Source organism: Lolium perenne, chromosome 1 (assembly GCF_019359855.2).
Source record: "Lolium perenne isolate Kyuss_39 chromosome 1, Kyuss_2.0, whole genome shotgun sequence".
Lineage (NCBI taxonomy): Eukaryota > Viridiplantae > Streptophyta > Magnoliopsida > Poales > Poaceae > Lolium > Lolium perenne.
The window spans coordinates 243,516,618-243,530,157 of NC_067244.2; the positions used below are offsets into that span (position 1 = coordinate 243,516,618).

Consider the following 13,540-nt stretch of genomic DNA (forward strand, 5'->3'; position numbering starts at 1 on the left):
AGGTAAAGTCTCTCTCTCGCATAGCCGGAAACTTTTCCATTTTCCTTCTTGTTTATCAATCACCAATCAAGACAAACCGGGCACTACGGTGAGACGTGAAAACACCCGATCCCATTCCGACCTCGATATATATGTGGAATCGTCTTGCGCTCTCTTCTAGGCTTCCTCTTTGCCTAAAGTGATTAAACTCATCAACTACACCAACCACATTTCTTACCTAAAACCTCTCTACAATCTCTTGAATTCACTCTTGCCAAGATACTTGTCCCCTATTCACTAAGAAACGGTTGTACCAGCTTTCAGCTCTCCCCCTAAGGTGCATAGCCGAAAGTTCTACCTTGTACCAATCCGTAACTTGGTACACCGAAAAGTAATGTTCACACTTTTGTATCCAAGACCTGGCCCCTTCAAATACTGGCAAATAAACTCTAGGAGGCCTGGACGCTTTTGGGATGCTTCTAATAACCAACGAATGGCAAGTGCTCTTCCCAAACGAGCGGGTTTTCTCGAAAGCTTTTCCTGGACCAAGCCCGGATCAACAAGGGAATAGTCATTCCCAAAAGCAAGCATAAATAGATATGGAAGAAGTGGAAGAGGAAACTATTTAAACGCTATAACCTTTTTTCCAACCTGACTTACTCGCACGAGTGATTAGCTGGTCTCCTCGAGCGCTCTTTGCAGCTTGGCCTCCTACAAGGTTGTCTTCGGGAACCTGTGATCGGTTGTACCTGTACTTTAGTGATACGAAAACTCGCTATTCACTCAGTTTCTGGTCAATAATTTATGTAGGAGAGATGGCCGAGTGGTTCAAGGCGTAGCATTGGAACTGCTATGTAGGCTTTTGTTTACCGAGGGTTCGAATCCCTCTCTTTCCGTTTCTGTTAATTCACCAACGTTACCGACCACAATGTATCAAATCAAATAGATTAAAGCAATAAGACCTTTATTTGATAGAAATTCATTATTCTAAATTCATTACTTTGGTACGTAAAATACAAATGAGCAAAAAAATCATTCGCAACTAACAAGGGATTAACTTGTCAATGCCTACGGGTTGTAGACTAGGGTTTAGTTGAAAGTAGAGGGCAAGTAGATCTCGAAGGTTTCAGCCGAAAAGTACTCGACGATATGAAAACTAGGGTTTGTGAGACAACGATTCGATGCTTTCTTTGTCCCTCGACTCCCCCTTATATAGGAGGTGGAGCCGAGGGATTCGTAATGTACAAGTTACAGAGTCCGGGAGGGTTTCCAACTCATCCCACAAGATTACAAATATTACCTACTAATACAACTATAGCTTTCCTTAATAGCAATTTGGGCTTTCGATTCTTCTTATTCTTCGAGTCGTGGGCCTTCAGTAAACCCCGGGTACTATCTTCAGCAGGCCCATTGGGGATGCCTATGTCAGGAAAATCTCCACCGTTATATTTACTCGATAGCTTTGAAATTTTCTATATTTCTTTGCATATGAATTTCTATATTGTACAGGTATAATGGTAGTTGGGGCTAGTTCGTCTGACGGATCAGGTACTAGTTAACTGCTCTAGTGGCAATCCGCAAAAACCTTCTTCAAGATCACGTCCCTGGACATGATCTCGGGATACTGGTGCAAACTTCGACATGTGCCGCTTAAGGTCTTACCATTCTATCGAGTCCCAGTCATAATTATCGGGTACCTAACGCGTCCGTTAGGATTTTTCTTCGTATCTGTTGATACGGATAAAAGTAGCAAACTGCCGTCAGAGACGGCGCCACGCCACACAGAACGGATTTGGGGTCTTACCTTCGCAAAGTTTTGCGGCATTCAGAAATTGTTCGCAACTTTGGCGTTCTGAGAATATATTGTCGAGTGCTTATTCGGCTGTTGGAATGGCACATTTTATTGAGTCAACGGATGACTTATATTGCTCTCCCGATGGGAGTATATGTAGAGTTACTTATAACTCGAAATATACTCTCTTGTTCTTCTATCTTTCTTCTTTTTTTATAATTTCATCGGGTACGTGAACAGCGTTCCCGGTGGGAGTAGCCCCCGAGGCTACAGCCAAGGATTTGTGCTTGGGTGTAGGCTCCACGCCTTATGTCGCTATATTTTCTTTCTCTCTAGAAATTTTCAAATCTCTCGGGTGCGCGAACAGCGCTCCCGATGGGAGTAGCCTCCGAGGCTATGAGCAAATATTTGTATTTGATCATAGGCTCATGCCATTTCTATTTTGCCTTTCTCGAAATTTTCATTTTTCCAAAGTAGCCCCCGAGCATTTGATCAAAAACTTGTATTTGATCAAAGGCTCTCCAATATCTTTTGCTGTCGCCTTTTTATGAAGCTGTTGAGTCGAAATTTTCTCTTGCTAAGATGACATCATTGCGGACGATAGCCACGACCGCTGTTCCTGGAAATCGCGAGAAGTTCTCTCTCGCTGCCTTGCGGGCCCAAATTACGCATCGTATTGACACGTCGTGCAAGTGGGGGACACACGTCCTCCACTTTTCTTGGCGCACGCACTGTAACGCCTGTAGGGCGAAATTTCTTTTTTACCCTTGCTCCACGTGTACACCATTGATGTCTACGGGTGCTTCTATTCTTGTAGACAGTGTTGGGCCTCCAAGAGCAGAGGTTTGTAGAACAGCAGCAAGTTTCCCTTAAGTGGATCACCCAAGGTTTATCGAACTCAGGGAGGAAGAGGTCAAAGATATCCCTCTCATGCAACCCTGCAACCACAAAGCAAGAAGTCTCTCGTGTCCCCAACACACCTAATAGGTGCACTAGTTCGGCGAAGAGATAGTGAAATACAGGTGGTATGAATAAATAGTAGCAGTAGCAACGGTGCTAGAAAAGTGCTTGCTGGCGTGTAGTTGATGGTGGTAATATTGCAGGCAGTACAGATACAGTAAAATAGTAAACAAGCAGCGATAGCAGTATTTAGGAACAAGGCCTAGGGATCATACTTTCACTAGTGGACACTCTCAACTTTGATCACATAACAGAATAGGTAAATGCATACTCTACACTCTCTTGTTGGATGATGAACACCACTAACTGCGTAGGATTACACGAACCCTCAGTGCCGGAGTTAACAAGCTCCACAATATTCAATGTTCATATTTAAATAACCTTAGAGTGTAAGATAGATCAACACAACTAAACCAAGTACTAACGTAGCATGCACACTGTCACCTTCACGCTACGAAAGGAGGCATAGATCACATCAATACCATCATAGCAATAGTTAACTTCATAATCTACAAGAGATCACAATCATAGCCTACGCCAAGTACTAACACGGATGCACACACTGTCACCATTACACCGTGCAGTAGGAATAAAACTCCTTTAATAACATCACTAGAGTAGCACATAGATATATTGTGATACAAAACACATTGCAATCATAAAGAGATATAAATAAGCACTTCACTATGCCATTCATAACAGTGAATAAGTATTCTGTGAAATATAGCCTAAGAGACCCACACGGTGCACACACTGTCACCTTTACACACGTGGGACAAGGAGTCTCCGGAGATCACATAAGTAAAATTCACTTGACTAGCATAATGACATCTAGATTACAAGCATCATCATATGAATCTCAATCATGTAAGGCAGCTCATGAGATTATTGTATTGAAGTACATAGGAGAGAGATGAACCACATATAGCTACCGGTACAGCCCCGAGCCTCGATGGAGAACTACTCCCTCCTCATGGGAGACAACAGCGTTGATGGAGATGGCGGTGGTCTCGATGGAGGAGCCTTCCGGGGGCACTTCCCCGTCCCGGCTTGCATGCCGGAACAGAGACTCCTGTCCCCCAGATCTTGGCTTCGCGATGGCGGCGGCTCTGGATGGTTTTTCGTACCGTGGCTTTTCCGTCTCGAGGTTTTAGGTCGAGGGGGCTTAAATAGGCGAAGAGGCGGCGTCAGGAGGTCAACGAGGCGACGACACCATAAGGCGGCGCGGCCAGGGCCTGGGCCACGCCGGCCTATCATCTGGGGCCCCTGTGGCCCCCCTCTGGCGACTCTCGGGTGTTCTGGATGCTTCCGGAGAATATTTCCTTACTAGGATTTCTGAAACCAAAAACAGCAGAAAACAGCAACTGGCCCTTCGGCATCTCGTCAATAGGTTAGTTCCGGAAAACGCATAAATATGACATAAAATGTGCATAAAACATGTAGATATCATCAATAACGTGGCATGGAACATAAGAAATTATCGATACGTCGGAGACGTATCAGCATCCCCAAGCTTAGTTTCTGCTCGTCCCGAGCAGGTAAACGATAACAAAGATAATTTCTGGAGTGACATGCCATCATAACCTTGATCATACTATTGTAAACACATGTAATGAATGCAGCAATCCAAGACAATGGTAAATGACATGAGTAAACAAATGAATCATATAGCAAAGACTCTTCATGAATAGTGCTTTCAAGACAAGCATCAATAAGTCTTACATAAGAGTTAACTCATAAAGCAATAATTCAAAGTAAAGGTATTGAAGCAACACAATGGAAGATTAAGTTTCAGCGGTTGCTTTCAACTTGTAACATGTATATCTCATGGATAGTTGTCAATGCAAAGCAATATAACAAGTGCAATAAGCAAGTATGTAAGAATCAATGCACAGTTCACACAAGTGTTTGCTTCTTGAGGTGGAGAGAAATAGGTGAACTGACTCAACAATAAAAGTAAAAGAATGGTCCTTCAAAGAGGAAAGCATCGATTGCTATATTTGTGCTAGAGCTTTTATTTTGAAAACATAAAGAGAGCATAAAAATAAAGTTTTGAGAGGTGTATGTTGTTGTCAACGAATGGTAGCGGGTACTCTAACCCCCTTGCCAGACAAACCTTCAAAGAGCGGCTCCCATTTTATTTTATTTTTGGGTGGCACTCCTTCCAACCTTTCTTTCACAAACCATGGCTAACCGAATCCTCGGGTGCCTGCCAACAATCTCATACCATGAAGTAGTGCCTTTTTATTTTGGTTTATTATGATGACACTCCTCCCAACCTTTGCTTACACAAGCCATGGCAAACCGAATCCTTCGGGTGCCGTCCAACAATCACATACCATGGAGGAGTGTCTATTTTTGTTAATTAATTTGGGACTGGGAATCCCATTGCCAGCTCTTTTTGCAAAATTATTGGATAAGCGGATGAAGCCACTAGTCCATTGGTGAAAGTTGCCCAACAAGATTGAAAGATAAACACCACATACTTCCTCATGAGCTATAAAACATTGACACAAATCAGAGGTGATAAATTTTGAATTGTTTAAAGGTAGCACTCAAGCAATTTACTTTGGAATGGCGGAAAAATACCATGTACTAGGTAGGTATGGTGGACACAAATGGCATAGTGTTTGGCTCAAGGATTTGGATGCACGAGAAGTATTCCCTCTCAGTACAAGGCTTAGGCTAGCAAGGCTATTTGAAACAAACACAAGGATGAACTAGTACAACAAAACTTACATAAAAGACATATTACAAGCATTATAAGACTATACATTGTCTTCCTTGTTGTTCAAACACCTTACTATAAATTATCTAGACCTTAGAGAGACCAATTATGCAAACCAAATTTTAGCAAGCTCTATGTATTCTTCACTAATAGGTGCAAAGTATATGATGCAAGAGCTTAAACATGAGCACAACAATTGCCAAGTATCAAATTATCCAAGACATTCTACCAATTACTACATGTAGCATTTTCCGTTTCCAACCATATAACAGTTAACGAAGCAGTTTCAACCTTCGCCATGAAAATTAAAAGCTAAGAACACATGTGTTCATATGAACCAGCGGAGCGTGTCTCTCTCCCACACAAGCATGCATTTATTCAAACAAAAACAAAAATAGAAACACACAAACAGACGCTCCAAGTAAAGTACATAAGATGTGACCGAATAAAAATATAGTTTCAGGAGAAGGAACCTGATAATTTTGTCGATGAAGAAGGGGATGCCTTGGGCATCCACAAGCTTAGATGCTTGAGTCTTCTTGAAATATGCAGGGATGAACCACCGGGGCATCCCCAAGCTTAGAGCTTTCACTCTCCTTGATCATAGTATATCATCCTCCTCTCTTGACCCTTGAAAACTTCCTTCACACCAAACTCGAAACAAACTCATTAGAGGGTTAGTGCATAATCAAAAACTCACATGTTCAGAGGTGACACAATCATTCTTAACACTTCTGGACATTGCTCAAAGCTACTGAAAGTCAATGGAATCGAAATATCCATTAAGCATAGCAAAATAGGCAATGCGAAATAAAAGGCAGAATCTGTCAAAACAGAACAGTTCGTAATGACGAATTTTATTGAGGCACCAGACTTGCTCAAATGAAAATGCTCAAATTGAATGAAAGTTGCGTACATATCTGAGGATCATTCACGTAAATTGGCATAATTTTCTGAGTTAGCTACAGAGAATTTTGCCCAGATTCGTGACAGCAAAGAAATCTGTTTCTGCGCAGTAATCCAAATCTAGTATCAACCTTACTATCAACGACTTTACTTGGCACAAAAAAACACAAAACTAAGATAAGGAGAGGTTGCTACAGTAGTAAACAACTTCCAAGACACAAATATAAAACAAAGTACTGTAGCAAAATAAACACATGGGTTATCTCCCAAGAAGTTCTTTCTTTATAGCCATTAAGATGGGCTCAACAGTTTTAATGATGCACTCGCAAGAAATAGTATTTGAAGCAAAAGAGAGCATCAAGAGGCAAGTATGAAACAAATTTAAGCCTAACATGCTTCCTATGCATAGGAATCTTGTAAATAAACAAGTTCATGAAGAGCAAAGTGACAAGCATAGGAAGATAAAACAAGTGTAGCTTTAAAAATTTCAGCACATAGTGACAAGGTATCGACTTGTCAATGCCTATGGATTGTAGGCTAGGGTTTAGTTAGAAGTAGAGGGTAAGTAGATCTCGAAGGTTTCAGCCGAAAAGTACTCGACGATTATGAAAACTAGGGTTTGCAGACAATGATTCAATTGATTCTTCGTCCCTCGACTCCCCCTTTATATAGAAGGTGGAGCCGAGGGATTCGTGCTATACAAGTTTACAGAGTCCGGGACGGTTTCTAACTCGTCCCGCCAGATTACGAACAACACTTCCTATTACAACTCTATCTTTCCTTAGTAAATCTTGGGCTCCCGAATCTTCTTATTCTTCGGGTAGTGGGCCTCCAGTAAACCCCGGGTACTATCTTCGGCAGGCCCATTTGGCATGCCTATGTCAGTAGCCCCCGAGATTTTGCTTGAATCGTAGAATCAGGGAAAATCTCCACTGTTTATTTTTATTCGAAAGCTTTAACTTTTATATTTCTTCACATAAAATTCTATATTGTACAGGGATAATGGTAGTTGGGGCTAGTTCATCTGACCGATCAGGTACTAGTTAACTGCTCTAGTGGCAATCCGCAAAAACCTACTTCAAAATCACGTCCCTGGACATGATCTCGGGATACTGGTGTAAACTTCGACAGGTGCCGCTTAAGGTCTTACCATTCTGTCGAGTCCCAGTCAAATTTATCGGGTACCTAACGCGTCCGTTAGGATTTTTCTTCGTATCTGTTGATACGGATAAAAGTAGCAGAGCGCAGTCTTTGGCGATGCCACGCCCAGCAGAACGGATCTGGGGTCTTACCTTCGCAAATTTGCGGCATTCAGAAATTGATCGCAACTTCGGCGTTCTGAGAATATATTGTCGAGTGCTTTTCCGGCTGTTGGAATGGCACATTTTATCGAGTCAAGTATGATTTATATTGCTCTCCCGATGGGAGTATATGTAGAGTTAATTATAACTCGAAATATACTCTCTTACTTTTCTACTTTTTATTTGATAATTTCATCGGGCACGCGAACAGCGTTCCCGATGGGAGTAGCCCCCGAGGCTACAACCAAGAACTTGTGCTTGGTTGTAGGCTCAACATTTTAGTCCACCTTGTCGCTATATTACCATTACTTCCCAATATGATCTCTTTCTTCTTTCTCTTTTTTTTATCTCTCGGGTGCGCGAACAGCGCTCCCGATGGGAGTAGCCCCCGAGGCTACAGCCAAGAACTTGTGCTTGGTTGTAGGCTCCCGCAATTTCTATATTGCCATAGTCGAAATCTTACTTTTTGTCGAAGTAGCCCCCGAGTATTTGGGCAAAAACTTGTTTTTGATCAAAGGCTCCCGAAGTATTGAATAATTCTTCCTGTCGCCAATCTTCTTTCTTATCGACATGCTTCCCTTAATCAAATTTACTTCATTCTTCTCGAATAGTCGTGATTTTCCTGCCCTGTGGGTCCATTGCTTCCACCACGTTGACACGTCGTGCAAGTGGGGGACACACGTCCTCCGCTTTTTCTGGCGCACGTACGGTAACGCCTATCTCAGTAAAAATACTTTTTTGCCCTTGTATCTAGAAGATCTATTCTCACCACACGATTTCTTCATCGAACGGCACACTACTTCCCCCAATTCTTATATAAACCTTTCTTCAACCTCCGTTCATCCCCTCGCTTGCGCCGTTCATCTGTTCCTCTTCGCAAAACTTCCCCTGCGCCCAACTCTCTCTGATCTTCCGCACGCTCATACATTGCTTTGCCCATTGCCTTTGATGCCACCGCGCGTGCATCTGACTCGCCACAGCACTCCGGAATCCAAGATGGCCGCCGAGGATCTTGAGTGGGAGAGATCCAAAATCTCCAACCAAGACACCAACATGCTGAAGAGGCTCGGCCTCATGAAGAAGGAAGACGCCATCCGCTTTCCCAGCGAAGAAAGCTACCCCAAGCCTCCAATGGAGTATCGGGTTAGTTTTGTTGATCATCTAATCCGCGGCCTTTCGACCCCAATCCACGATTTCCTCCGCGGCCTTCTTTTCGTTTATGGGATTCAACTGCACCAGTTGACCCCCAATTCCATCCTTCACATTTCTATTTTCATCACGCTTTGCGAATGCTTCCTCGGAATCCCTCCCAATTGGGCTCTGTGGAAGCGCATTTTCTGCCTCCGCCGCAATGGCTCCCACAACGTCACTTATAACATAGGTGGCGTTGTTATCTGTGTTCGTACTGATGTCGACTATTTCGACGTTAAGTTCCCTGATTCTGTCCAAGGATGGCGCAAAAAGTGGCTCTACATCCACGAAGAAAGCGCCAACTCCGTTGAGCACAACATAGTTCCTTTCGACGGAAGTGGCAGAATTCAGCGCCGCCGCTCCTGGGATGCCGAAGCTTCCGAGGAAGAGAAAAAAGCGACAGAGGCACTGATGTCTCGTATCCGCCAGCTTCAAAACACTCGAGCTAAAGAGCTGTCTGGTGTTCAAATCACTGCCTACTTCCTTAGGATTAGAGTGCAGCCTCTTCAGGCTCGCAAAAATCCCCTTTGGACGTATTCTGGTAAAAATGACGCCAACAGAATCTCCGGTGATCTTTCCACCAAGGACTTGGAGAAGTTGGTTCGAAGACTCTCTCGCCTGGGCAAGGATCCAATTCCTTCCTCTTGTCGCGTGGAACCATACAGCTCCACCAATCCACTCCCCGAGGTATTTTGTCTTCTCGAGTCTTTATCTTATTCCGCACTTTCTCTGCATCTCATTGTATTGTCATCTCTTTAATTTTCCTTTGGTCACTATTTTTTCAGAACCATCCTACTATGACTTCCCTTCCTCCTCTTCCGGAGGGTGGAGAAGTCGAAGAACAGGCCATCGTTGCCGAAGATACTCAAGGTTCTTCTGTTCCTGAAAGTGAAGTCGCGGGTTCTCACAAATCTGCGGCTTCTCATGAAAAAGAAGTTGAGTCTGAAGCCAGTGAATCGACGCAATCCCTTCCTCCTGCTGTTTCTCCAAGGAACAAAAGGAAAAGGACTGATGCCGAGGATTCTGGCACCTCCAAGGCTGAAGAAGCTGTTCCTTCTCATCCAAAGGCAGCTTATGATCCTTATGTTGAATCCCTCGTCAGCTCGTAAGTCGTTTTTATTTCTCCCTATTTTTGTACTCGAAATATTTATCTTGTCTTGCTTTTTATGCTGCCGATTTTTTTTATCAACAGTGACGACGAGGAAGAAGTACCAATTACTGACGTGGCTCCTCGAACAAGCACGTCACGTACTGTACTTGCCTCAGACACGCTAGTTGAAGGAGAAGAAACGTCGCCTCCTCAACAAAACGTCGTCACCACTACTCCACCATCAAGCCCCCTTGCTCCTTCACCAAAAAGGACAAGGGTTGAAAAGATTGTTGAACCTGCCCCTCAGTTGGGTAGTTCGTCGACTCTGCTCCTAGATGATGTAAGCTTGTCGACATCTATATTTTCCTTATTTTGTTGTTTTCACACCCTTCTCTTTTTCATGCCGATGTTTTTCTTTCTGTGTTCACGTTGAACAGCCTATGATCAAGGATCTTCTCCGCATCGGTTCCCAATTTATTGGGTACCGTGAATATGCTAATAGAGTCGAAGGTAACGACTTTTGTACTTGCTGTTCTTCCTTGATTTTTTACTCCTGCTGCTTGTCGCGATTTTTGATCTTTCCTCTCTTTTTTTTTTATATCTCGACAGAGAAACTTGCAGAGGCTAACGAACGCGCCGACGCACTTGCTCTAAAACTTGAGCAAAGTGAGGCGGCTCGCAAGAAAGCCGAACTCGCTGCTAGCAACGCCAAGGCCGAAGCTGACGAAGCCAAGGCGAAAGCTGCTGGTGTCGAGGAACTGCAGAAAAAACTTGAGGATGCTACAGCTGCCTTAGATGGGCACAAAGCTGCGCAAGCTTCTCGTGAAGAAGGAATCCTCAAGCGCCTGAAAACGCAGAGTCGCCGCACTTTCAGTAAGTTTGCTGATCTCTTCTATTTTTATGAGAATCGTTGTTTCTTGTCTTTTCACTAATGCTTTGTTTCCTTAACAGCCCAAACAAACCAGGACTTTGATCTGACAAATCCTGTCAATGACCCTGTCCTTGACGCACTTTCCTATCTGGAACTTCATGGGTCCGAGATTCGTGAAGGTGTGTCGAATGCTAACGCGGTATTGTCGGCATTGTTCCCCTACTTCTTCCCGAAGAAAGAGGAGCCTGCGACTTTCCTCAACCTTGCCAAGATGTTCAATACACCGGAAGACCTTGGACTGAAGATGCGCCAAGAAAATATGAAGGTCGCCGTTGAGAACACTGTCGCTTTGGTTGCTGACAGTCGACAGACTATTGATTGGACGAAAGTTGGCGACACCGAGCAAATAGAGCAGTCAAGGTGGAAGTCGCTGATTAAGGCGGCCAAGCCCAACACCAAGAAGATCTTGGCATATCTCGGGATTAAGCCCTCGTCGACTCCTAGCTCGTCAAGGCCGGAGGTCTAGTTGCATGCCTCTGTTTTTCTTTCTGTTTCTTTTGCTTCTGTCGCCAAAGTAGTCATTTGGCGACACGTACTTCCTTAGCTCCACTGCAATGCCCTTGTAATTATTCCAAGAGGTTAATGAAAACTTCTATCTTTGCTTGTTGTTTGATGTTGTCTTGTTTAATTTTCAGTTGATATTTGATAACTATACTCCATCTTCCGCTCCTTCCAATGTTTCGCCTTCTTCTTCCCGCGCGAGGAGAGCTTTTGCTGATACCGCTCCTGTCGACGATACCTTGTCGCAAGAACTGGATGAACTTCGGCAGCAACTTCAGTATGCGAAGAAGCAAACACTTGTGATGATGGAGCAATCTCGTAAGTCATCTGAAGCCGAAAAAATTGCTCTTCAGCAAGCTCACGAAGCCGTGGCTGCTAAGGAAATTGCCGCTTCCGAGGCTGAAAAGTCAACTACTCGAGAAAATTTCATGCTCGAATTAATGAATGAAGCCAGTGCAGATATGTCGGGTATGCCTGTTTCATCCGCTGATATCCTTTATCTTCATGCTATTGTTTCTTAAAGGTTTCCACTTCTTTGTTTTGATAGGTGCCTTTACTGATGCTGCTGCCGAGGAAGAGAGGGTAAATGCTAGGACAAACCTCCTTGTTAATCTTTCCCTGGACCATGGTTCTTTGTTTTGGGCTACCCCAGAGAGGACCCGCCAAATTGTCAGATTTCAAGATCGCGCCTCTCAAACTCGCGATTTCCTTGACTTCTGTACCAAGACCTTGTCCATGGTTTACAACTCCATGTTTCCTCGGAACGTCCAACCAAAAACTCTTCCTGAATTGATGGAAAGGTTCAAGGATGCTCGCAGTATCCATGACTTTGTCAAAGCTCAATTAGTAGCTGGCGCCAGATTTGCTCTTATCATGCTCCAGATCTGCCACTCGAAGCTTGACCTTACCCAGGTTGTTGAGAAGGTTCACCAAAAGGTAAAACGTCGGAGAGTTGGTATTGACAGGATTAACACGAAGGTTACGCCTATAGCCGAAGAAATGATTGAGGACCTACTTCGGATGGATGCCGACTTTTTTGCCGATGGCCATTATGCCGATTTCCTTGGTGCTGCTCCTGAGGAAAACAGAGTTACTCTTGATGACATATTGAATCAAGACTAGTTATTTTCTTCTTGTAGATATTTCTTCTTTGTGATCCATGACTATATTGTAAAGCAATCATTATATTTCTCTGTTTGTCTAGCCCCCGAGTATTTCGGTGACTCTTTACTATATTTGTATATTTGCGAGGTTTTGAACCAAGGCATGTATATATTTAAGGCTATGAGCCCCCGAGCTTTTTATTGAGTACTGTTTTGTATTTTTATTGACTCACGAGGTATCTGAATACCAAGGCAAGGTTTTTCTTTTTGTCGATGAACTATATTGAAATTCGTCGGAGCAAAGACTTTGGTCATGTTGATAAAGAAGAAAAGTTATATTGTCACTATCTTTATTATATTGCAGCACCGCGAGCCCGCCTCATTAAAAACCTTCTCCGGCCCCACTCGGTGCCCCGAAAAAGGAAAAGAGTGCGTCTGAAAACTCGCGGGCGTTTCAGTACATTGAAGTTTTACAAGGACTATATTTCGACTCTAGGCGTAGAACCGCCTAAGTTGCGCCACGTTCCAGGGGTTTGGTTCCTCCACCCCTGTCTTCTTGTCCTTTATCCTGTATGCTCCTCCTCCGATTACTTCCGTGACGATGTAAGGGCCAAGCCACGGTGACTCGAGTTTTTCATGACTTTTTTGCGTGAGCCGAAGGACTAGGTCTCCCACTTGAAAAGATCTTGGCCGCAATCGTCGACTATGGTAATTTTTCAAGTCCTGCTGATATTTGGTTACCCGAGATAATACTTCATCTCGAGCTTCATCAAGTGCGTCGACGTCATCTTCTAGCGCTCTTCTCGACGTTTCTTCATCATATTCGGCGACACGTGGAGAGTTGTGCTCTATCTCGATTGGTAATCTTGCCTCTGCTCCATGAACCAGGAAAAACGGAGTTTCCTGCGTTGCTGTGTTTGGTGTTGTTCGGATGCTCCACAACACGCTTGGTAGTTCTTCTGGCCAGGTATGTCGAGCTTTTTCCAGTGGTCCCAACAAGCGCTTCTTGATGCCATTGCAGATGATACCATTGGCTTTCTCGACTTGCCCATTGGTTT

The 13,540-nt window shown here is 43.8% G+C and overlaps 1 non-coding gene across 1 annotated transcript; it reads left to right on the forward strand.

Annotated features, from left to right (window-relative positions):
• Window positions 1-788: 788 nt before the first annotated feature.
• Window positions 789-875, forward strand: TRNAS-GGA (transfer RNA serine (anticodon GGA)). Its single transcript has one exon. It is a non-coding gene; the product is annotated as a tRNA-Ser (tRNA).
• Window positions 876-13,540: the final 12,665 nt, after the last annotated feature.